At 39.2% G+C, this 22682-nt stretch overlaps 1 pseudogene; it reads right to left on the reverse strand.

Annotated features, from left to right (window-relative positions):
* The window catches only part of LOC128628413 (60S ribosomal protein L17-like), an 81616-nt pseudogene extending 67579 nt beyond the window's left edge, over positions 1 to 14037 (reverse strand).
* Positions 14038 to 22682: the final 8645 nt, after the last annotated feature.

Below are 22682 nucleotides of genomic sequence, written 5' to 3' on the forward strand. Positions count from 1 at the left end.
CTCCATCCCAAGTGGTGGCAACATTATTGCCAAGTGTCTCCTGGGAGGAAAAGTGCCCCTGTTTGAAAGCCACTATGTTGGGGAGATTCCAACAGCAGCTATAAAAGTCACAGAGGAAAGAAATCAGTGCCTTGGGTATGGCTGGCCCATAAGTCAGCTAGGTGTGGCTTTGGGTAGGCACATGGTCAGCCAGATGGGGGAAGCTGGGAGAGTAGACTACCCATCACGTTCACTGTTGCTTCTTTCTGCTCCCTTACCCCAGGGGGATTCACGCCTGGATACTCTGAGAGCATGGCTGGGCTGACTGAGAATCCTTACTGAATGTGACAGCTTGCCCTGCTGGGTCCCTGCCTCTTAGCACAAGGATGACAGCTGCTGTCTGTGGCAGCCATTCCCTGTGGGTCCGACTCCTTTGCCTGACTTACCAATTCCCTTCATGCTGGGCAGGAAGGACTTCCTTTCATTCGAGTCACAGTAGCAAAGTCTTGGCTGGTTCTAAGCAACAGAAATGGACTCTTGGCTAATAAAAGGAAGCTCAGCCACTTACTTTTAAGATAGAAGAGGATATTGTGGAATGAAGGAGTTTGTTAGAAAGGGAAATACCAGCATTGCTCTGGGGAGCTCACCAGTAGATGAAATTCATGGTCTGCCTCTTCAGTTTTACCATCAATGTGTCTCACTTCCCAGTCTCAGTTTCCAAGCTTCAAATTCCTGAAGGAGAGAATCTTATTGATTTGGTCTAATAGCTCAAGCAGCTGAGTCCATGGAAGGACTCGACTGAGGTCACGCAGCCCTAGTAGCAGAGCTGGGCCACCTCCCCTGACTTTCGGTCCTGTTCCTTTCCCATAACATAATAACTATGGGGAGACTGAATTGTGCAGGTGGAGAGCTAGCCAATAGCTAATGCATCAAAGAAAGTCCTTTGGAAGGCTGGTGAAATGACACCTACATGGCGGGCAAACACTGGCTGTTTTTTCCAGATGTTTTTTTTAATATATATTTTTATTTTATTGATTATGCCATTACATTTGTTCTATTCCCCCCTTCATTCCCCTCCACCGTGCACACTCCTCCCCCACTATTCCCCCCCTTTAGTTCATGAACACATGTCTCAAGTTCTTTAGATTCTATATTTCCCATACTATTCTTGCCCTCCTCCCTATTTTCTATCTACTGTCTATGCTACTTATTTTCTGTACTTTCTCCCCCCTTCTCCTTCTCCCACTCCCCTGGTGATAACCCTCCTTGAGATCTTCATTTCTATGGTTCTGCTCCTGATCTAGCTGTCCTTTTAATTTGCTTTTGTTTTAGGTGTGGTTGTTAATAACTGAGTTTGCTGTTCTTTCACTGTTCATCTTTTTTATCTTCTTTTTCTTAGATAAGTCCCTTTAACATTTCATAGAATAAGGGCTTGGTGATGATGAACTCCTTGAATTTGATCTTATCTGAGAAGCACCTTATCTGTCCTTCCATTCTAAATGAAAGCTTTGCTGGATAGATCAATCTTGGTTGTAGGTCTTTGGTTTTCATGACTTGAAATACTTCTTTCCAGCCCCTTCTTGCCTGTAAGGTCTCTTTTGAGAAATCAGCTGACAGTCTGATGGGAACTCCTTTGTAGGTGACTGTCCCCTTATCTCTTGCTGCTTCTAGGATTCTCTCCTTCATTTTAATCTTGGCTAATATAATGATGATGTGCCTTGGTGTGTTCCTTCTTGGGTCCAACTTCTTTGGGACTCTCTGAGCTTCCTGGATTTCCTGGAAGTCTATTTCCTTTGCCAGATTGGGGAAGTTCTCTTTTATTATTTGTTCAAATAAGGTTTCCACTCATGACTGTTCTTCTTCCCCTCTGGTACCTCTATAATTTGGATGTTGGAATGTTTAAAGATGTCCTGGAGGTTCCTAAGCCTCTCCTCATTTTTTTGAATTCTTGTTTCTTTATATTTTTCTGTTTGGTGATTTTTTCCTTCCTTTTGGTCTACTCCCTTGATTTAAGTCCCAGTTTCCTTTCCATTACTATTGGTTTCCTGTGCATTTCCCTTTGTTTCAATTAGTTTAGCCTTCATATGTTCCTCTAATTTGTGACTAAAATCAACCAGTTCTGTGAGCATCCTGATGACCAGTGTTTTGAACTGTGCATCTGAAAGTTTGGCTATTTCTTCATCGCTTAGATTTATTGGCTCTGGGGCTCTGAATTGTTCTTGAGCCATGTTTTGATCTGTTTGTGCCTGTTACATACGAGGAGAGGTGCCTTAGGTGTTCACCAGGGTGGGGCCACCCAGGTCGCTGGTTTGTGATGCTGTATGTGGGGGTGGGGTCAGAGAGGGAGCAATGGTGGTCCTCTCTGCTTGCTCGGTCCGCCTCACCGCTCACCCCTGCCTGTTTATCTGAGCGCAAATGTGCGAGTATCTGAGCGCAAATGTGTGAGCCTGCTGCCCTGCACTGGGGCCTGTGTGGTCTGCCTCAATGCATTTCTTTTCACTGGTTTATCTCCGCGAAAATGTGCGACCGACTGTAGACAGTCAGCCGCGTTGTGCCATCCCTGGGTCGCCCATAGCTACCCTACACCTGGGATCCGAGCCCTCGGCTGCCTGCGTGCCGCCGGGGTTTGGGGGATCTTTTTTGCTCGACCTGCTCTGCTGCTGGCTTTGCCCCTCTCACCAGTTTAGCTGAGTGGTTTGTTGTTTTCGGACTCCGTATTGTTCGATTTTCTGTGGTTTGGTTACGTTTATTGTTGTTAAAACTTCATTGTTTTTAGATTTGGTTGTGCGAGGAAGCAAAGGGTTTCCACCTACGCCTCCATCTTGGCGGAAGTCCCTCAATCCAGATGTTTTTGGATATCTACAAGAGACATGTTTCATTGACATGAAAATTACTTATAATAGGTTTTGGGGGAAATTATTGTGAATCACAGTAGAGTGAAGTTGTAAAAATTATTCCACCAATTGCAGCCATTTTTGATTTCCCACATAAGCTCTCATGGAGTTTGGGCAGTTTTCACAGCTGAGTTTTCAGGTTCTGATGTCCTTTCCTGGGCCTGCTTTGGACCACAACTGAGTTCTCCTCTTCTCTCTAGGCCTCTGTTCAAATGAACACCACCAGCAAAACAGATTTAATTTAGTTTTAGTTCAATGATCAATACATAGTTATTCTATAAAGATTAAAAAACACAGATATGCCAGGTAAAAAATTTTTAAAAATCACCCATAAGCTCACCATCCCTAAAAACCTGTTATCATTTTCCTCTATCCTGTGCCCTTTCAGATTCTTCTTGTAATTTTATATTGTGTAGAAAAAATGGTATTGTATATGTCTTTTCTTTTGTTACTGACTTCATTTAATTATCAAAATATCTTTATTGACCTTAAATATATGTTAATTTTACAACTTCTTCTCTTTTTGGCGGGATGGGGATCAATTTTTCTTTTCCTTTTGCTTCTTTCTTTTTGTCCTTAAATATATGTTAATTTTACTTTTTAATAGCTTTAAAGTATTTCATTTCATGGTTATCCCATGACTGATTAACTTTCTTCTTATTCAGAGGATTTTTTTGTTTGTTTCTGTGTTGTTGAAAAGTTTGTGATGTTTACATGACTACAGAATAAATCAAACCATGACTTAGGTTTTATAATTTCATAAATTATCATGTTTTTTGTTGATTTCATTTTGGATAATTAACACTTTTTTTGCCCTTCCTGATCGAAGGATATTTTGTTATGACATTGCTCTGTGATGTTGGGGAAGGAATATTGAATATTTTGGGGTTACATGCATTGGAGCTGCCATTCAGCCTTTTCTGGAAGGTTTGGCCTATAAAGAAAGCAGATCCATGTAAGCACACATGCATTTCCAGAGGCTGACTCACCACATTGGACCACCCGTGGAGTGAAAAACAAGTCCTCTCACTCCAACCGAATCACAGGCCTTTGTCCTCGGCTAACTTTCTGTAATCCACAGAAGACTTTGTAAGGGGTTCGAGTTTTTTTCATTCATGTGAAAAAATTTTATTGAGCACCTACTATATGCTAAGCAGAGAGCTAGACAGTGAATACATATATACATAATCCCAGGACATCTCAGTAGCAAAGTGCTCATTGTTATTTTTTCTCCAGGTAGTCAGATCTAATTTATTTTGCTGTGAGCCTTGGGCTTTAGCAGACAGACCCTTGGGCACTCATGCTAGCTGCATGACATCAGCCGTGACTTTATGCTCTTTGTGCCTATTTTCATATTTACATTAACAAAATTCAATGGGGCCATCTGTGTAGAATACAGAGCATGCACTAAGTGGTTCAATATGCAATGACCATTGTTGTTGTCAACATTGTAATCATCATATTCTACAGAAAGGCTTACACCGTCAGGTGGAGGAAAATGTGTGGCCTGGCTATTTATTTATCCAAGGCAGCTGATGAAGAAAGGAGAACTAATTAGCCTTTAAAATGAACAGGACTACAGGAGGAGGCCATTGGCTGACTCTCTGGGGTTAAGTCAGCCACCATTTTCGAATGAAGGTGGTGCAGTTAGAGTGGGAAAGGACCCCGAGGCTTGTTGATAATTAGTCTAGTTTTAATGAGTTATCAGGTGTTAATAACAGCTCAAGTGCAATATACTTTTTCACAACCTTCAGAGGATGTTCAGAGTGTTTGCTGGGTTGTTGCTTCTCAGGGATTTATGTGGTGCTGTGGAAAACCTCTGTACACACACACACACGCCTTTTATCTGCAGCAAAAAACTGCCTTACTCCCCTGGAGAAATTGATCTGAGGAGGGCCAGACAGGATGCTTCTGTCTCCACTGATCCCAGGAGAGGAAGCTTTCATGATGCCGCAGCTCGACCATGCCCAAGACGAGTAATATGGGTATTACTTGCTTTGAGGCAGATGCTGGCTTTTCCTAATGGGAAGTGACATGTCTTTGCCAATGAGAGACATTTGTTCTTGTCCCAAATAATCCTGAGAAATAACAGTTTAGAAGGCAGGGGGACCCCAGCTGGAAATAATGTAAATTTTGACTAATAGAGTACAGGCTAAATCCATTTTAGGACATCCATACAACAGAATATAGTGTAGCAATTAAAAAGAATAAAGCATTGCATTTGCAATGCAAAATGGGAAAAAAACTGCAGAATAGTAACTTGGGTCTGATTTGATGTATGGAAAGAAGAAGGAAGGAAGGAAGGAAGGAAGGGAGGGAGGATTTTTTGCTGCAGGTAGAAGGGTATGTGTGTACAGAGGCTTTACACAATGCCATGTGTAAAGACCACTCCAAATCTTTCCCCACAATTTGTTTGGAGAGCAGCTGCCCAGCGCTGCATTAATCACACTCTGTGGTTTGATATACATCATCACTGACCTATCCACTGCCCTCATGTTTGTTTATTTATAATAGGATGGGCACCTGTGAACCGATCACCAAATTCACCAACTAAAATGCACTAGTAACTTACATTTTCTGCATCTGCTTTGCCTGTCATAGGTAAAGCACTATTTTGAATCTAAGTGTGTTTTATTCTATTTCATTTTAAAATTCTGTTACTTGTCTGTGTATTCTCTCAATAATATTAACAAGAGACTAATTTCTCTTATACTTGGGACATCTCTTCATCATTATCTCACTACAAAGTTTTACAACATGGCAACTACTAACATTACACTCTCCTCCCCCAATAATATTCCTTCAACTCTCTGCATCTTGGCTAATTCTTTTCTTCTTCCCCAGGCCATACACCATAACTTACTCATCCACACAGTAGGCTGTAGTCCCCAGACTTTGGAGATGGAGTCCTTTGACCACTTTTTAAAAAAATTTTTTTAAGAACAGTTCCACTGGAGTTTTAGTGGTTATCAGATGTAGTAGACACCTTTGGTCACCTAAGCTATGGACCATGTTCCTCTTCTTTCTTCCTCACAAAACTTAGATTTTGTTCAGGTAGCCACTCTTCACCCAACTCTATGAATGAATCCCGATGTTTAAACTAATCGGCATTTGGCAATTGCCTAATGACTGCAGTGGATTCTGAGCTGGGTAAAGTGTCCTGATTTTGCTTAATGAGACTGGAGAGAGACACCTTGTGACTGGAAATGAACTCTCCATGGCTTTAGACCTGCATTTGAATTTTAGCTGTGTTTCTCCTTGGCAGTGAAATCCTGGCCATGTGACTTCTCTGTGCCTGTTTTCTCATTTCTAAAATGGAAACAGTCATAAAAAAGAATGATGTGGATAGACACAGAGAGTATTTTGCTAAGTGAAATAAGTCAGACTGAGAAAGGCAAATACCATATGATTTCACTTATATGTGGAATCTAAAAAAACAAAATAAACAAACAAAGCAGAAACAGACCCATAGGTACAGAGTACAAATTGATGATTGCCAGGTGGGAGTGGAAAGGGGGAATGGAAAAGGTGAAGGGGTTAAAAATTGGTAGTTACAGAATAGTCACAGGGATATAAAGTACAGCAGAGGGAATATTATCAACGATATTGTGATAACTCTGTATGGTGCCAGGGGGTCGGGTCACTTGGGAAGTTATGTAAATGTCTAACCACTATGCTGCATACCTGAAACTAACATAATGTTGTTTGTCAATTGCCATTGAAAAATTAAAAAATTAACAAAACAGAACAAAAATGGTGACAACAATACTTACATCAGAGGATTGTGTGAGATCGTCTATAAATAACACAGTGCCTGGCATAATATACTCCATCTATTATTATTATTTTTGCTTAAATCTTTTTCCTTAGGGTGTGAAAACACATTTTATTTTTAATTTATTGCTTTATTCTTATTTGTAGATTCTCAGATGTCTTTTCCTAAAGTCCAGGAACTCTTCAATGACAAAGACTGTGTCCATCAACAGTCTCCTCCCTGGGTGACCTTGGAGGTAGATAATTCTATGACAGGATCTGGCACAGCTCCTCTTTCACTCTGCATGGTGTAAAAAGGCAGGACGGTGCAGAGTCCAGGAACATGGCCAGTGCAGCCAGAGAAACTGGTTTCAAACTCTAGCTCTTGCACTTAGTAATGAAATGAGCTTGGGCAAATTATGAGCACCACCAGACCCATTTGTAGGATGGGAATAATAATGGCTCCAGCCTGGTGAAGAAAGGTTAGTTGAGATGATTAAGGTATACAGGATGCTTATTGCTGTGCTGGCACACCGTAATAATCCATCAAACACAAGCTCTTATTATTCTTGTAGGAGTTGACGGAGGATGCTGTAGCATGAGGCCACTCCTCCAGCTTTTAAAGTCCAGGGGTTTGTCTCAGACATTTGGAAGCACCTGCAGGTTTTTGCCCTCCTGCTGCGCTTTGAACAGCAGTGACCTGTTTGGATCAGAGGAATCTCCCTTCCCCCTTGTTCGTCCTACCCTGGGGACTTTTTTTTGGCACATTATGGACTCCTGTTCATGGATCCTTTGTTAGACATGGACCAAGAATTTAAAAAAATATTGAGTTTATTGGGGTGACATTGACTAATACAATTATATAGGCTTCAGGTGTACAATTCTATAATGCATCATCTGTGTGCTCTATGGTATGTTCACCACCTAAAGTCAAGTTTCCTTCCAACACCATTTATCCCCCCTTTACTACCTTCTAGCTCCCCACCTGCCTCCCGCTTAGGGAATCACCATACTATTTCTATGAGTTTTTTTCCCTCTCTTTAATCTCTTTACTTTTTTCATCAACTCCCCAGTGCCCTCCCCTCTAACAGCTGTCAGTCTGTGTTCTGTATCTATGAGTCTGTTTCTATTGTGTTCATTAGATTCCACATATAAGTGAAATCATATGGTATTTGTTGGATTTTTTTCCCCTTAATGGTCCTGTTCTGTGCTGTCACCCTGGTGCCCTCCCTCCTCTCAAGTCCTCAGCAGCTGGCAGGAAATGTTTATAGAAGAAGCTTTTCTTTCTCTTTTTAATAGCCTGCTAGGCTGCAAACTCCCAAGTGAGAACCTTGTTAACCAGAAGGACTCTAGGCGACTGATTTATATTCCAGTCATATGAAGAGGAAAAAATTGCAAGGGGAGAAATAAAATGCCAGCGTACCCATGGACTGGTTCCCACATCCTGTTGGATGATGAGTGTGTATATTTATTTATGCTCTGAATGTGAAAGGATTCCTTCCAGATTTTAGTATTTGACTTATCTCTAGATCACATGGATTCTTTGTACTTGTGGGTTTGCTGAAAGCAAGAGTAACCATTCTACGCTCCTGTCATTTAAACAGGAGATGCACTACTTTCAAATAATAAAGACACTGTTTCAACAGAGATGTTAGTACCTTGGTAAAGATGATGTCTAAGCTCATGGTAGCTTCAAAGGATGGCTAGGGGCTCAGCTTCTATCATCCTGCACAGTTATTAATGGGCCAGCATCTCACCATGGGTAGTTACCCAAGAGCCATGAAACACACAGGTAAAAAGCTTTGATGGTCCAAATTCTAGCTCGATGGTTCAAGGAAGGCTTTCAGGGGAAGGAAGTGTATTTGGAACTAGGCTCAGAAACTGGTCTCATGGAGAATGAAAGTTGTCCCTAAATATCCATTCCCCTTTATTTCCATTGGACTAGAATTCCTAATTTTTATCTGGGTCCTCCCCTTATCCACACCTGGGAAAGACTACAGGTTTTTTTGTAGTATTTGCAAAAATGGCCAAATTTACTCCCCTCTCTGTATATATATTTCTTTACAATGTGACTTTGTAGCTCCTCCCATTTAGTGATGGAGTTTATTTCCTTACCTTTGAATCCAGGCCAGACTTGTGCCTTGCTTTGGCCCCAAAACAATATGACATCGTGCCAATTCTGAGCTTAGTCCACCAGAGACCTTGCACGCTTCCTTCCACTCATCCTCTTGGAATCCTGCCAACCACCATGGGAACAAGCCAGAGCTAGCCTTTTGGAGGACAGGAGTCCATCTGGAGCAGAGAAACAATGTCCCAGCTGAACATCCTGGACCAGCCAGCACCCAGGTAACCAGGCAGCTGACTGCATGTACATTGAGTAGGTTCAGCCAAGACCACAGAAACAGACCAGCTAACCCCAGCTCAAACTGCTAACCCACAGAATCACGTGCTTAATAAACACATTGTTTTTTTTAAAAAAATATTTTATTGTTCTGTTACAGTGGTCCCAATTTTCCCCCTTTGCCCTCCTCTGTTCAGCCCACTATCCACTCCCATAGTCAGTCTCCACACTGCTGTCCATGTCCATGGGTCATTCACACATGTTTTTTAACAATTATTTTATTGTTGTTCAAATACAGTTGTCTACATTTACCCCCCACCAATACCCTACCTGACCCCAGACATCCCCACCTCCCTCCCCTGATTCCACCCACCTTGGTTTTGTCCATGTGTCTTTTATAGTTGTTCCTGAAAACACTTTCCCCCTTTCCCCCCATTACCCCCTCCCACCTCCCTTCTGGTTACTGTCAGATTGTTCTTAATTTCAATGTTTCTGGTTATATTTTGCTTGTTTGTTTGTTTTGTTGATTAAGTTCTAGTTAGAGGTGAGATCATATGGTATTTGTCTTTCACTGCCTAGCTAAGTGACATACATGTTCTTTGACTAGTTTCTTCCTCTTCTTTCCACCATTATCCTGCTCCCCTGTCCCCTCTCTCCTCTGGTCACTGTCAGTTTCTTCTTTATTTCCATGTCTCTAGTTTTATTTTGCTCATTATTTTGCTTGTTTTTGTTCATTAGGTTCCTCTTACAGGTGAGATCATATGCCATTTGTCTTTCACCACCTGGCTTATTAATACTCTCCCATTTCATCAATGCTGTAGTGAGAGGTAGGAGTTCCTTCTTTCTTTCTGCTGCATAGTATTCCATTAAATTCCAAAGTTTTTTATCCACTAATTTACTTATGGGCACTTAAGCTGTTTCCAGCACTTGGCTATTGCAAAATGATGCTGCTGTGAACATTTGGGTGCATAGGTTCTTTCGAATGGTTGTTTTAGGCTTCTTAGGTTATAATTCCAGCTGTGGACTCACTGGGTCAATAGGCAGTTCCATTTTTAGTTTTTTTTGAGGAAATTCCATACAGTTTTCTTCAGTGGCTGCACCAGTTTGTATTTCCACCAACAGTATACTAGGGTCCCCTTTTCTCCACAACCTTGCCAACACTTGTTGTTTGTTGATTTATTTATGATGGCCATTCTGACTGGTGTGGAGTGGTATCTCATTGTGGTCTTAATTTGCATCACTCTGATGGCTAGTGGTGCTGAGCATCCTTTCATATGTCTATGGCCCCTCTGTATGTCTTCCTTGGAGAAGTGTCTGTTCAGATCTTTTGCCCATTTTTTAAATTGGATTGTTTGTCTTCCTGGTGTTTAAGTATGAGTTCTTTATATATTTTGGAGATTAAACCCTTGTCCAAAGTATCATTGACAAAAATGTTTTCCCATATGGTTGGATCCCTTTTCCTTTTTATATTTTCTTTTTCCATGCAGAAGATTTTTACTTTGATGTAGACCCATTTGTTTATTTTTTCCTTTGTTTCCTTGGCCCTAGGAGATACATCAGTGAAAATATTGCTGCCTGGGATATCTGAAATTTTACTGCCTGTATTTTCCTCTAGGACTTTTATGGTGCCAGGATTTATATTTAAGTCTTTTATCCACCTTGGGTTTATTCTGTGTATGGTGTAAGTTTGTGGTCTAGTTTCACTTTTTTGCATGAACCTGTCTAGATCTCCCAATACCATTGGTAGAAAGGCTATTTTTACTCCATTTTATGCTCCTGCCACCTTTGTTGAATATTAATGGACCATAGAGACATGAGTTTATTTCTGGGCTCTCTATTCTGTTCCATTGATCTATGTGTCTGTTCTTGTGCCAGTACTAGACTGTTTTGGTTATAGTAGGCTTGTAGTATAGATTGATATCAGGTATTGAGATCCCTCCTACTTTGTTCTTCTTACTCAAGGTTCCTGAGGCCATTTGAGGTCATTTTTAGTTCCATATAAATTTTTGAAATATTTTTTCTAGATCTTTAAAATATACCATTGGTATTCTAATAGGGATTGAGTTGAATATATAGATTGTTTTGGGTAGTATGTATGTTTTAATGATATTGATTCTTCCAATCCATGACATAGAATATGTCTCCATTAATTTGTATCTTTCTTAATTTCTTTCTTCAGTGTTTTGTAGTTCTCTGAGTACAGGTCTTTTACCTCCTTGTTTAAGTTTATTCCTAGGTTCTTTATTTTTTTTTGTTGCTATAGTAAATGGGATGTTTTTCCTAGTTTCTGTTTCTGATATTTTATTGTTGGTGTACAAAATGCCTTTGATTTTTCAATATTGACTTTGTATCCTGCTGTTTTGCCAAATTTACTTATTGGGTCAAGTAGTTTTTTGTTTTTTTTTTTTAAAAAGATTTTATATATTTCTTTTTAGACAGGGGGGAAAGGAGGGAGAGAGGAAGAGAAGCATCAGTGTGTGGTTGCTTCTTGAGCACTCCCACTGGGGACCTGGCCCACAACCCAGGCATATGGCCTGACTTGGAATTGAACTGGTGACTCTTTGGTTCATGGGCTGGCACTCAATCCACTGAGCCACACCAGCCAGGGCGAGGTCAAGTAGTTTTTTGACGGAGACTATAGAGTTTTCTGTGTACATTATTATGTCATCTACAAATGATGACAGTTTTACTTCCTCCTTACCAATTTATATGCCTTTTATTTCTTTTTCTTATCTGATCACTGTGGTTAGAACTTCCAGTACTATTTAGAATAAAAGTGGTGAAAGCAGACACTCTCGTTTTGTTTCTGATTTTAAGGGGAAGGCTTTTAGTTTTTGCCTATTGAGTAAGATGTTTGCTGTAGTTTTCTCAGACATAGCCTTTATTATTTTGAGGTATGCTCCCTCTATTCCCACTTGGCTGAGTGTTTTATCATAAATGGGTGCTGTGCTTTATCAAATGCTTTTTCAGCATCTATTGATATGATCATGTGATTGTTGTCTTTCATTTTGTTTATATGGTGTATTATGTTTGTTGGTTTGCAAATATTGTACCATCCTTGCATCCGTGGGATGAATCTCAGTTGATCACAGCGTATGATCTTTTTAATGTATTATTAGATGCAGTTTGTCAATATTTTGTTGAGGATTTTAGTGTCTATGTTCATCCGCGATATTGGCCTGAAGTTTTCTTTCTTTGTTGTGTCTTTACCTGGTTTTGAAATTAGGATAATCTTGGCCTCCTAAAAAGAGTCTGATAATCTTCCCACTTCTTGAATTTTTGTGGAATAGTTTGAGAAGAATAGGAGTTAGCTCTTCTCTAAATGTTTGGTAAAATTCATTTGTGAAACTGTCTGGTCCAGGGCTTTTGTGCGCCAGGAGTTTTTGATTACTTCTTCAATTTCACTATCTGCTATTGGTTTATTTAGGATTTCTGCTTCATCTTGATTCAATTCTGGAAGGTTATATGTTTGTAAAAATTTGTCCAGTCAACCCAGGTTGTCCAATTTCTTGGTATATACTCATTCATAATAATTTCTTAAAATCCTTTGTATTTCTGTGGTATGGATTGTACTTCTCTTTTATTTCTGATTTTATTTATTTGGGTCCTATCTCTCTTTTTTTCTTGATGAGTCTGGTTAAAGGCTTGTCAATTTTGTTTACCTTTTTAAAGAACCCACTCCTGGATTTATTAATCCTTTGATTTTTTTTTTTTTAGTCTCTATGTCATTTGATTCTACTCTGATCCTGATTATTTCCTTCCTTTTACTTGCTATGTGCTTTTTGTTGTTGTTGTTGTTCCTCTAATTCTGGTAGTAAACACATTGTTTTAAGCTACTATGTTATGAGGTGGTGGTTTGTGACATAGTAAAACTAATACAGTTTTTCATGCAGCTAGGTGTGTCCATGTGACTAAGTTTTGTTGAATGAAATGTAAACAAAAATGGTGTTTGTGATTCTTGGTGAATTTCCTTACAGGGAGGAAGCATGCTTTTTCTTCCATTTTTCTTCCTACAGACTAGAGTGAGAATGTAATAGCTGCCATTTTGGACCATGGAGTACATATAGAAAGGAAGGAACTCATGGCAGAACAATAAGCTAGTTTCTCAGAAAGTATAGATTATCTTTCCAATCCTATACTTTTTAAATTTTTTATTGGCATTCATTTTATGCTGAATTTATTCCTGGGCCATAAGTTTTTGTGTTTTCAGTTTTTTCTGAGATACTGTCTTTATTTTTCTTCTATGCAACCTCCTCTTTTATTTTAGGAAAAATCTGATCTTTTTCAGTAGAATCATCTCAATGTGTCAGAGAGAGCTCATGTATGGAGTAACCTGCCCATGAACTCTGTAAGTTCTGCACTGTGTATTGGGAGCTTTGTTCACCTGGATGTGCTCAATGACCAGAGGATCCACATCTAAACCCTTAAGTTCAGCATTACTCTCTGCATTTTTAAGCATGTGCAGCAAAAACTCAGCACTCCTTTTGGGCTACTAGCCCTGTGTTCAGATCCACTGTTTGGCCTGGGCTGTACATCTACCAACTCCACCATTGCAATGACAGAATGGCACACATTGCATCTTCTTTTTTCAAATCCCCAACTGAAGTTATGTTTTTATTAATATTTAGAGAGAGAAGAAGGGTAGGGGAGATAAAGAGAGAGAGAGAAAGAGAGAGGAACATCAATGTGACATTGATTGGTTGTCTTCCATATATGCCTCAACTGGGGGTTGAACCAGAAACCTAGATATGTGCCCTGACCGAGTATCAAACAATGTTTTGGTACACAGGATGATGCTCCAACCAACTCAGTCACTTGGCCAGGCAGCATATATTGCTTCTGTAAAATGACATCCTTCAGATGCTTGGTGGCTTTTTGAATAATTATACCCTCGATGGCCTGGGCAGCTTCATGAATACTCTTAAAATGAACATGCAGATTTGAACTTCTTGATTTGTAAGATTTTATGGGGTTTTCTGGGGCAAATGAATAGCAAACCACTTTCAGAGGTCACCTCTGTCTGCTTTCGGAGAGCCCAATCTTATTCTGATTACCTTTAAGTTTACTCATTATGCTAACTGAAATAAGCCAGGCAGTGAGGTACAAATACCATATGATCTCACCTTTAACTGGAACATAATCAACAAAAGAAAAAAGCAAACAAAATATAACCAGAGACATTGAATTAAGAACAATCTAACAATAGCCAGAGGGGAAGGGGGAGGGCCCAGTAGGGGGATGGGTTTTCAGGAACTACTAGAAAGGATACAGGGACAAAGCCAAGGGGGAGAGGGTGGAAGCAAGGGAGGGAGGTGAGTTTGGCTGGGGTCAAGTGGAGTGGTGGGGGGAAAATGCAGACAACTGTAATTGAACAACAATAAAGTAACAAAAAACTAAATTTACTCAGGAAAAGAGATTAATAAACTTTTATCTTCTTTAAGCCACTGTTGTTTTATGTTGCAGATTATTCATAGATGAACCTAATACGAATGGTCAGATTTTAGACAAACGAGGATGGCAGAGAAGGGCATTCATATCAGAGGGAACTTGTCAGATGGAACATCATGGATAATGTTGCAAAAAAAGGGAGAAGTGTGGGTAGTTGGTGGGAAGCAATGAAAAATTCTATGGTATTGCCTAAGGGGGAACAATGGGTGTTAGACCTGGAAACAGTATGTGGCCAGCTTTTGAAAGGCCTTTCAGGGCAGATAAGAAATGGGAAGGGCATGGTGAAACAGATGTCTGAGTACTTAGCAGTCAGAGTAAGAAAGTCATATGTTAATTTTTTCTGGTTATTTTTTTCTTTTTTAAAAAATATTTTTCAATTATTGATTTATTTACTCTAGTGAGTTAATATTCTAATGAGAGAGACAAGATAAAATAGGATAATTATGGATTGTGATTAAGGATCTAAAGTAAGTAAAGTATATGATATGATAGAGATGAATTGTTAGGTAGAGCTGGCTACTTAGATAAGGTGGTCAGAGAATGATTTTTTTTGAGTTCTTCAATTCTTTGCTGGGCACTGTGCAGAAGTCTAGGGGCACAGGGATGAATAACACACAGTTCTTGTTATTGAAGAGATCACAGTCTAATGTGGGGTGAGGTTACCAGAACAATTTCCTAGAGGAGCTGGGAGAGAGCCAAAGGAAGTCATTTAGTCTTCCCATCTGTAGCAGTGAGATATAGATGCAATTAGATTGCATAATGTACACCCCCCAAAAAATCTTTGCTCATACAAGAACAATTTTTTTCCCACTCAAAAGTCTACGTATAGTTTGTGGTTCTTTTGGGCTCTGTTGGGTTTGACTTGATTCTGGGCTGTAGGTTGGTCTTGATCTGCTCTTTACAGCTCCTCATTCTGGGACCAATGGCTACCCAGGTTTTGATCTTTTCATGATAGATAGCAGAAGTGCAAAGCACAAGTTAAACTACAGAGGTACCCTTGCAGGTTCTGCTGACATCATATCCACTAACACTACTGGCCATGGCAAGTCACATGGCCATGACTGACAGCAAGGAGTCGGTAAGAACACGCTACGCACAGTGGGAAGATTGCAAAGGCACAGGATGTGTCATTCTGTTAAGGGAGGGAGGAAGTGAAGGGCTGGGGATAATAACTCAATCTACCACACTATCCAGGAAACACTGCCATTCTCCATTTCTTTTCAGAGCTCTCATGTATGTCTGAATAGTTTTACAGAAATATTTTACATTTCTTATTAGATTTTATGCAAGGCATCATGTTCTTTTTGTGTAAAATTTTACCTAAAAAATTACATATGTACATGTGGTAAAAAAATTTCAAATAGTACTAAAAGATATAACAGTAAGGCTGGACCCTGTTTCTTCCTACAGAGGTAAATACTGTTTTTTTTCTTTTTTACCCCAGAAGCATTGTGTGTATGCACAACCAAATATTTGCATACATTAAAAAAAACCCCTCAAAGGTCTAATAGTTGTTTTATCCCTCATCTGCTGATGAACATTTGGGCTGCCTCCATATGTTGGCGATTGTAAATAATGCTGCAATGAACATAGGAGTGCCTATGTTCTTTGTTTGGGTTCCTTCAGCTATATGGGACATTTATACAATGGAATACTACTTGGCCATAAAAAAGAAAAAGATGTTACCCTTTGTGACAGTATGGATGGACATTAAGAAGTGAAATAAACCAGTCAGAGAAAGACAAATACCATATGATTTCACTCATATATAGAATCTAATGAACAAACTGAACAAAATAGAGACAGACTCATAGATAGAAAGCAAAGTGACAGCTAAGGTGGGTGGAGATTAGGGGGTGGAGGGATTGAGTAAAAGGAAGAGGGACTCATGGACGTGGACCACAGTGTGGTGTTTGTAGTAGGGAGAGGGGTATAAAGGGACTATATTGTAATGGAAAAAATACAATAAATTTTTTTTTTAAATCCCAAAGGGTCATCCTATTATCTCTGTTCCTCTGTATTTCCCTGCTCCTTGCCTGGCTATTTAACAATGTATCTTAGAGGTAGTCTCATTTTGGTTCATCTAGACGCACTTCATTCTGTTTAATGGCAGTATTATTTTTCACTGCGAGGCTCTGCCATTATCTATTTAATTGGAGCAATACCGAAAGACATTTACGTTGTTTCCAATCTTTTGCTACTGTAACTACCGCTGCATTTAATATCCTGGAACATCTATCTTTATGCACATGTTTGAGTATATCAGTAGGTTTATTCTCTAAACAGACATTGCTGTATCTAGGGATATGCATTCTAAATTTTGATGGATATTGACCCTCTGTTTCCAAAAAAAAAACCAAACCAAACCAAAACACACCCCCTATAAAAAAACCCAAGTTTCTTCCAGCAAGTCTACAGGTTTTTGTCTGTTCCTCTTGTCCTTTTTCTTCTGAATCTTGTTCCATGGTATTCTTTGGGGCTGAAACAGTAAAGTATCTCAAGACTATTCCTATAGGATCTCTGTGGAACCTTTAATAACACCCTTGGAATCTTGGCACATGAAGATTTGAAAACAGGCAGAACTTAGCTGCTGTTGTAACCTGAGTCATCCCTTTGATAAGAGTGCCAGAGGAGCATCAAATGTTATTTTTGCAACATACTTACTGAAGAAATCCATGCTGTAAGTGGGATGATTTATATTACTGGAGATCTCAGTAAAGAATGTGCACAAAGCACTATAATTTGATCTGCTTTCCTTGTAGCACCTAAATATTTAGGGCAAAATAGAGAATAGTTCTGATTTACAATCTCTATAAAAATTTTAAACAACCTAATAGGACATTTGATCATGAAATTGCCTGAAATAATGTTGGCACTAGTCAGTCATATATCTTCAAAATGGCCTGCAAGTTCAGTGCAAACCCCCAAACATGGATTATTTGTTTCTCTGCTAATAACAGTCTTATTAATAAAAGAATGATTTTCTTTACTGATCCTTGGCAGCTGTGTCTGGTGCCTCTGTTCAGTAAAAGTAGAGATAACTGTCAGTGAAAAGAAAATGTGCTGAGGTTCCCTGGAAAAATGGTGAAAACAACCATTTCATTAAATCATATCAAACTGTGTTTCCTGTGCTTTTTTCATTTTGCAAGTCACCATCATATCTGCTAATTTTTGTATGCCTTGCCTCAATTTGTCAAAAAATAACTCAAAGGCTGGGTGTTCTTAAAGTTAAATGCTGTGTGATAAATCAGGGTAATAAATTTCATGTAATTAGCTGCCATAATGGCATTTCTGAGTCTGTTTCTCTTTTTTATCTGTGCTGAAATCATCTCAGATTGGTTAACTTCTGAATACATTCTCAGTTGTTTTATGGAAAAAGACCAGTAGAAAAGTATAGTGGATATCTGGAGTTTTTACCTGTCCACAGATTCATGACTCATTTTTGAGTAGTAACACCCCATTTTCCTTTGAGGACTAGTGTCCCAGATGGGCTTGACCTATTCCTAGTGCAGTGGTGGGAATGGGACCCAGACTTGGCCAATTAAAACATCACTGCTCAAGTTGGGCCAATCAGAGCCAGTGAGCATCCTGGGACTTTACTACAACTATTGGGAAAGGGAACTTTTTTGATTGGAATTCATGAAGAAACAAGATATAATACTTCTTTTGGTTATCTTTACTCTCCAAAAGAAGAACAATGTTGAAGAAAGACAAAACAAAGAAAATCAGCCAAGAAATGGAGGAGGACATTCCTTATGATATCACTTGAATACTTGAATTCAGTCATGCCTGAAGTCTTACCCATCAGTTAGGTAAGCTAATAAATTTTATTTTTTTCCCTTAAACAGTTTGAATTGGATTTTTGCCACTTGTTTTCTAACTTCCAGTAGAGACTCATGTAGGAGAGTATGTTCATCACCAGTGTTACCCACGTCTATGGTAATAACTTGACATCAGCCCTCCTCCACCCTGTTGTCAGGGGTCACCGTTGTGTAATGGACTGTCTTCAGGCTGGAGCGGTGTGCCAGTCTTAGCTCATTAGAAGGTCTGGGTACAGCACATTGTCTATCTTCCCAAGAATTCTGTTGCTAGAATTACTCATTTGTCCCATGTCCATACTCTGAGGATGTGGTATTTACCTGTGATATGTCCTGTCTTCCCCCCCCCCCCAGTAGTTCAGGAATTCCTTACAAATGCAGGTGTGCTCTCTGCCTTTGAGAGAGCTCAGAATGAGATTTCCAGGCAGCCAGTTACTGGCATCTTCTTCCAGCTTTGCATCTCTGAGATCTTGGGTCCATTTCTAGCTCTTTTCCTTGTCTTGTCAAATTAGAAAATGACCTTATTTGTGGAAAAAGAGTTGAGAGTGCCAGAGATATGGACTAACATTCCCAGTGTCAGGTAATGAGGTTGTGGGAGAAGTAAGGTTTCAACCCAGGCAACTGAATGACTTTGAATCCAGTTTCCTTACCTCTTATGCCAGCACTTACTATATTATATGCATAGAGTAGGTTCTCAAAAACTGTTTACTGAATGAAGGGATCTTTACAACAACTTTGTAAGGTGAGTACTTTCTTTCCATTTTACACATAAGCACATTTAGGCTTAAGATGGCTAGAGACCTTATCCAAGGCCAGAAAGCAGCATTTATAAAATGTAATCCTATAATCCTGAAATTTCCTCCTTCACTAGAGAATTGAGAAAGCTACTATATAAACTAAAGGGTTTTTTTTTTTTTGTATTTTCATACATTCTAATATGGATAGGTTAACGAAGGCTATATTAGGCTGGGTTACAATGCAGAAAATCATGTAGCCATTTTTATGAAAAAAAAAAAAAAAAAAAAAAAAAGCTGCATGTATGTTACTGAATCTGTACTCAAGTTCCCTATAACAGTGAGTAGGCAGAACACTGCTTAATGGTGCTGGACAAAGCACAAGTGAAAATGACTCTAGTGGGACATTCTTTTATGGAAACGGAAATGATTATTTTAAGAATATAAATTATAATTTTTCACTTCTTAGTCTCCTGTCTCTTCAGTCCTGATTTATATCATGGACACACTTGATATGGAATTCTGGTACTTCACCCAGTGTAGCAGGTACTGGGAAGGAAGCAAACAAGCTCAGTGTGTGGAGTGGGGCAGTGGGGTAGGTGTTTAGCAGCAGAAGTTGGATTCTGTCAGACAGTAAAAAGGTCTCTGGAGGACACCTCAATACATTTCCCAGGGTGTTTAAGAACAGAAGAGCTGAGCCCAGGGTCTAAGGTAGCCCTCTCTATTTGAAAGCACTGACATTCTGCTAAGCTAATGATAAGTTTTCTCTTCAACTTTTTTCCTAGCACCAAGACTCGGCAAATTGCAAGGGTAGAAAGAACAAGAAGCAATTTCCAAGTCTTCAGGGTCCCCAGGGTGGCTTTTGAATTAAGATGAAATTTGGAATAGTCATTGTACTTTTGGAATAGTCATTGTCAGATTCATACATTTTTTGAAAGTTAAGAGAAAATACCAGCTTAAATGGTGCTAAAATTTTCAAGGGCACCTTTGGGGAGAGACTGAACTACTATTATCACTCTGATGTACCCTTGGATGCATCTAGGTTATGTCATTAGTTGAAAATCCCAGCCATGGAGCTAAGAATGTACATATGTAATTTACCCACTCACTCACTCACTCACCCCCCCATCCATCCACCCATCCATCCATTCATCCATCCATCCTCACATCCACCTATTCATCCACTCATCTAACCATCCATTTCATCCACCCACTCAATATTTATCAGGCTTAGACAATGTACCAGGCATTCTCTATGACCACCAATACTTGGTTCTCAGGAAGCACCAAGACTGCGTTTTCTGCTCCAATATAATTATCGAAGGTAAATTTGCTCTTGAAGCTTTTGTTAAGGTGAAGCAAAATGTTGTATTGAGTTTATATAGATTTTGACTCTTATGTAACTGTACACTTGGCATCGAAAATCTTATGCAACTTATTTGGGAAAAAACAGTCTAATGGTACAGGTTGCTGCATCATGCAAAAAAGATGGGCTGCAAAAACCAGTTTTTGTTTGGGCTTTGTTTTTCATTATAAGCTGTGAAATTGTTGAGCACAAGTTGTTGTTTTGCTTTGTCAGGTGTTGCTAGTCAGCTAAAAATAAACCTGTGTAAGTGAACATCTCAGATTCTAAGAAAACTCAGGTGTAAGTGCAATAATTTTAATATACTTGCACTTTGTTATGCTCTACCACATTGAATTTTAGTAGTTTTTCTTTGAACACAGGTGGTCATGTGATGCTAGGAGGGGATGATCTGGAGAGGCACAGCCCTGTTTCACATCTCTTTCCTACTATTTACTTCCTCTGTGGTCTTGGGAAAGTTCCCTACTGTCTCTGAGCCTTAGTTTTCAAAACAAAAATGGGACAAACAACAATACTTACCTTTTAATGCTTTTGTGAGTATTAAATGAGATTATCACACAAAGCAGTTTCCCCACCATTTTGATCAGCGAAGTTGGTCCATCAGGAGCACAAAGTAGTTTATTCATATTCACTGGTTAGAGTAATGCCTCACATTTTTATCTCATTTTATTATGTTTTCTCCTCCTACACCATAGGTACTCATTCTAGTAGACAAAATATGTTTTCCCAATTCTCCTTTTATATGTTAATGTAGATCTGTGTACGTAACTGATAAAATAGAGTATTTTCATATGTTTTAATTAGTTTATATTAATGATTTTAGGCCCCAAAACTTTACTTTCTTCATGCAACACTATTTTTTGACATCTCTTTATGCTGTTTTATGTAAATCTAACTCATTTAATTCTGTAGCCTAGGCATCCATGTATGCATAGACTGCCATTTGCTTATCCATTCCCCCCCAAGTCTTTGCTTTTATAAAAAATAAACAAACAAACTATGGGGGTACATCTTTACTCATGCATGTTTATGGTGTTGTGGGAAAATTTCTCTGGGGCACATATCCAGGTGTGGATTGTGGGGTAGTTGAATAGGTAACTGCACTGAGTACTGACATTGCTCCTGGGGATGGCCCCTTTGCTTACACTTCTCCCTAGCTCTTGGTATTCTTTGACTTGGTACTTTTGCCAATCTTATTGGTGTGAAGTGCTACATCATTGGTTTAATTTGCTTGTCTCTGATGATGAATGAGATTGAGTATCTCTTCATACATGTTTTAGCCATTAGTGTTTTCTATTGATTTTTTTTTCACAGATTTTACCCATTTTCCTACTTAGTTTCCTGAATTTTTCTTGTCATTTTGTTGGAGCTTCTCTAGATATCAAAACCAGCCAGGTTTTGTTTCAGACGTTGCAGATATCTACTCAGAGTCTATGAGGGTATTAAATGTACAGATAATGTTATTTTTTTTAGCAGAAACCTCACTTTTAGTGTAGTCAAACACTTTGTGTTTCTTCCTTATGACTGGCTCTTTCTAGACATTGCTTAAAAACTGCCCAATTCTAAAGTTGCAAACTTTAGAATTCCCTTCATTTTCTTTTTTTCCTTTTATTTTTTAAAAAGATTTTATTTATTTATCTTTAGAGGGAAGGGAAAGAGAGAGGGAGAGAAACATTACTGTATGGTTGCCTCTTGTCAGTCCCCTGTTGGGAACTGGCCTGCAACCCAGGCATGCGCCCTAACTGGTAATCGAACCACAATCCTTTGGTTCTCAGGCCCGTGCTCAATCCACTGAGCTACATTTGTTTCTAAGACTATACCATACTTTAAAACTTACTATGACTTAGTAATATATCTTAATATTCAGTAAAATAAATCCTTTCTCTACTTCCATTTTTTCAAAATTACCTTACATAGTTGATGTGGACTCTGGCCAGCAGTGTCTATGGTGTTGTGGATGCAATGAAGAAATTCACACAGAATACCAAAGTCCTGTGGAGAAAAAGAAACAGCATGGCCACTCTCTGAGAGAGAGAGAGAGAGAGAGAGGGCCTTGACCCTTGCCTGGACAAGCTTTTATTGATTTCTAATAGCATGTATCAAAGAAGGTTTTCATTCATTATGCTCATGTTTGCTTTAGGTGATTACAGATAACAAAGGAAAGGATGTTACTGATTTTTTATTACAGATTAACAAGGAAAAGATGTTGCAAATGCAAGGGAATGATAAGAGTAATTGGTCTAGCACAGACTTCAGGAAGTTGCTTTAAGGATATGCTGTAAACATTTTCTGCTTCAACTCAGTGTGAGGGAGTTTTAGCAAGAGCAAGCCTCAAAGCAGCCTGGGTATAAT

Source organism: Artibeus jamaicensis, unplaced genomic scaffold (genome assembly GCF_021234435.1).
Source record: "Artibeus jamaicensis isolate MK-2021 breed Jamaican fruit bat unplaced genomic scaffold, CSHL_Jam_final contig_729, whole genome shotgun sequence".
Lineage (NCBI taxonomy): Eukaryota > Metazoa > Chordata > Mammalia > Chiroptera > Phyllostomidae > Artibeus > Artibeus jamaicensis.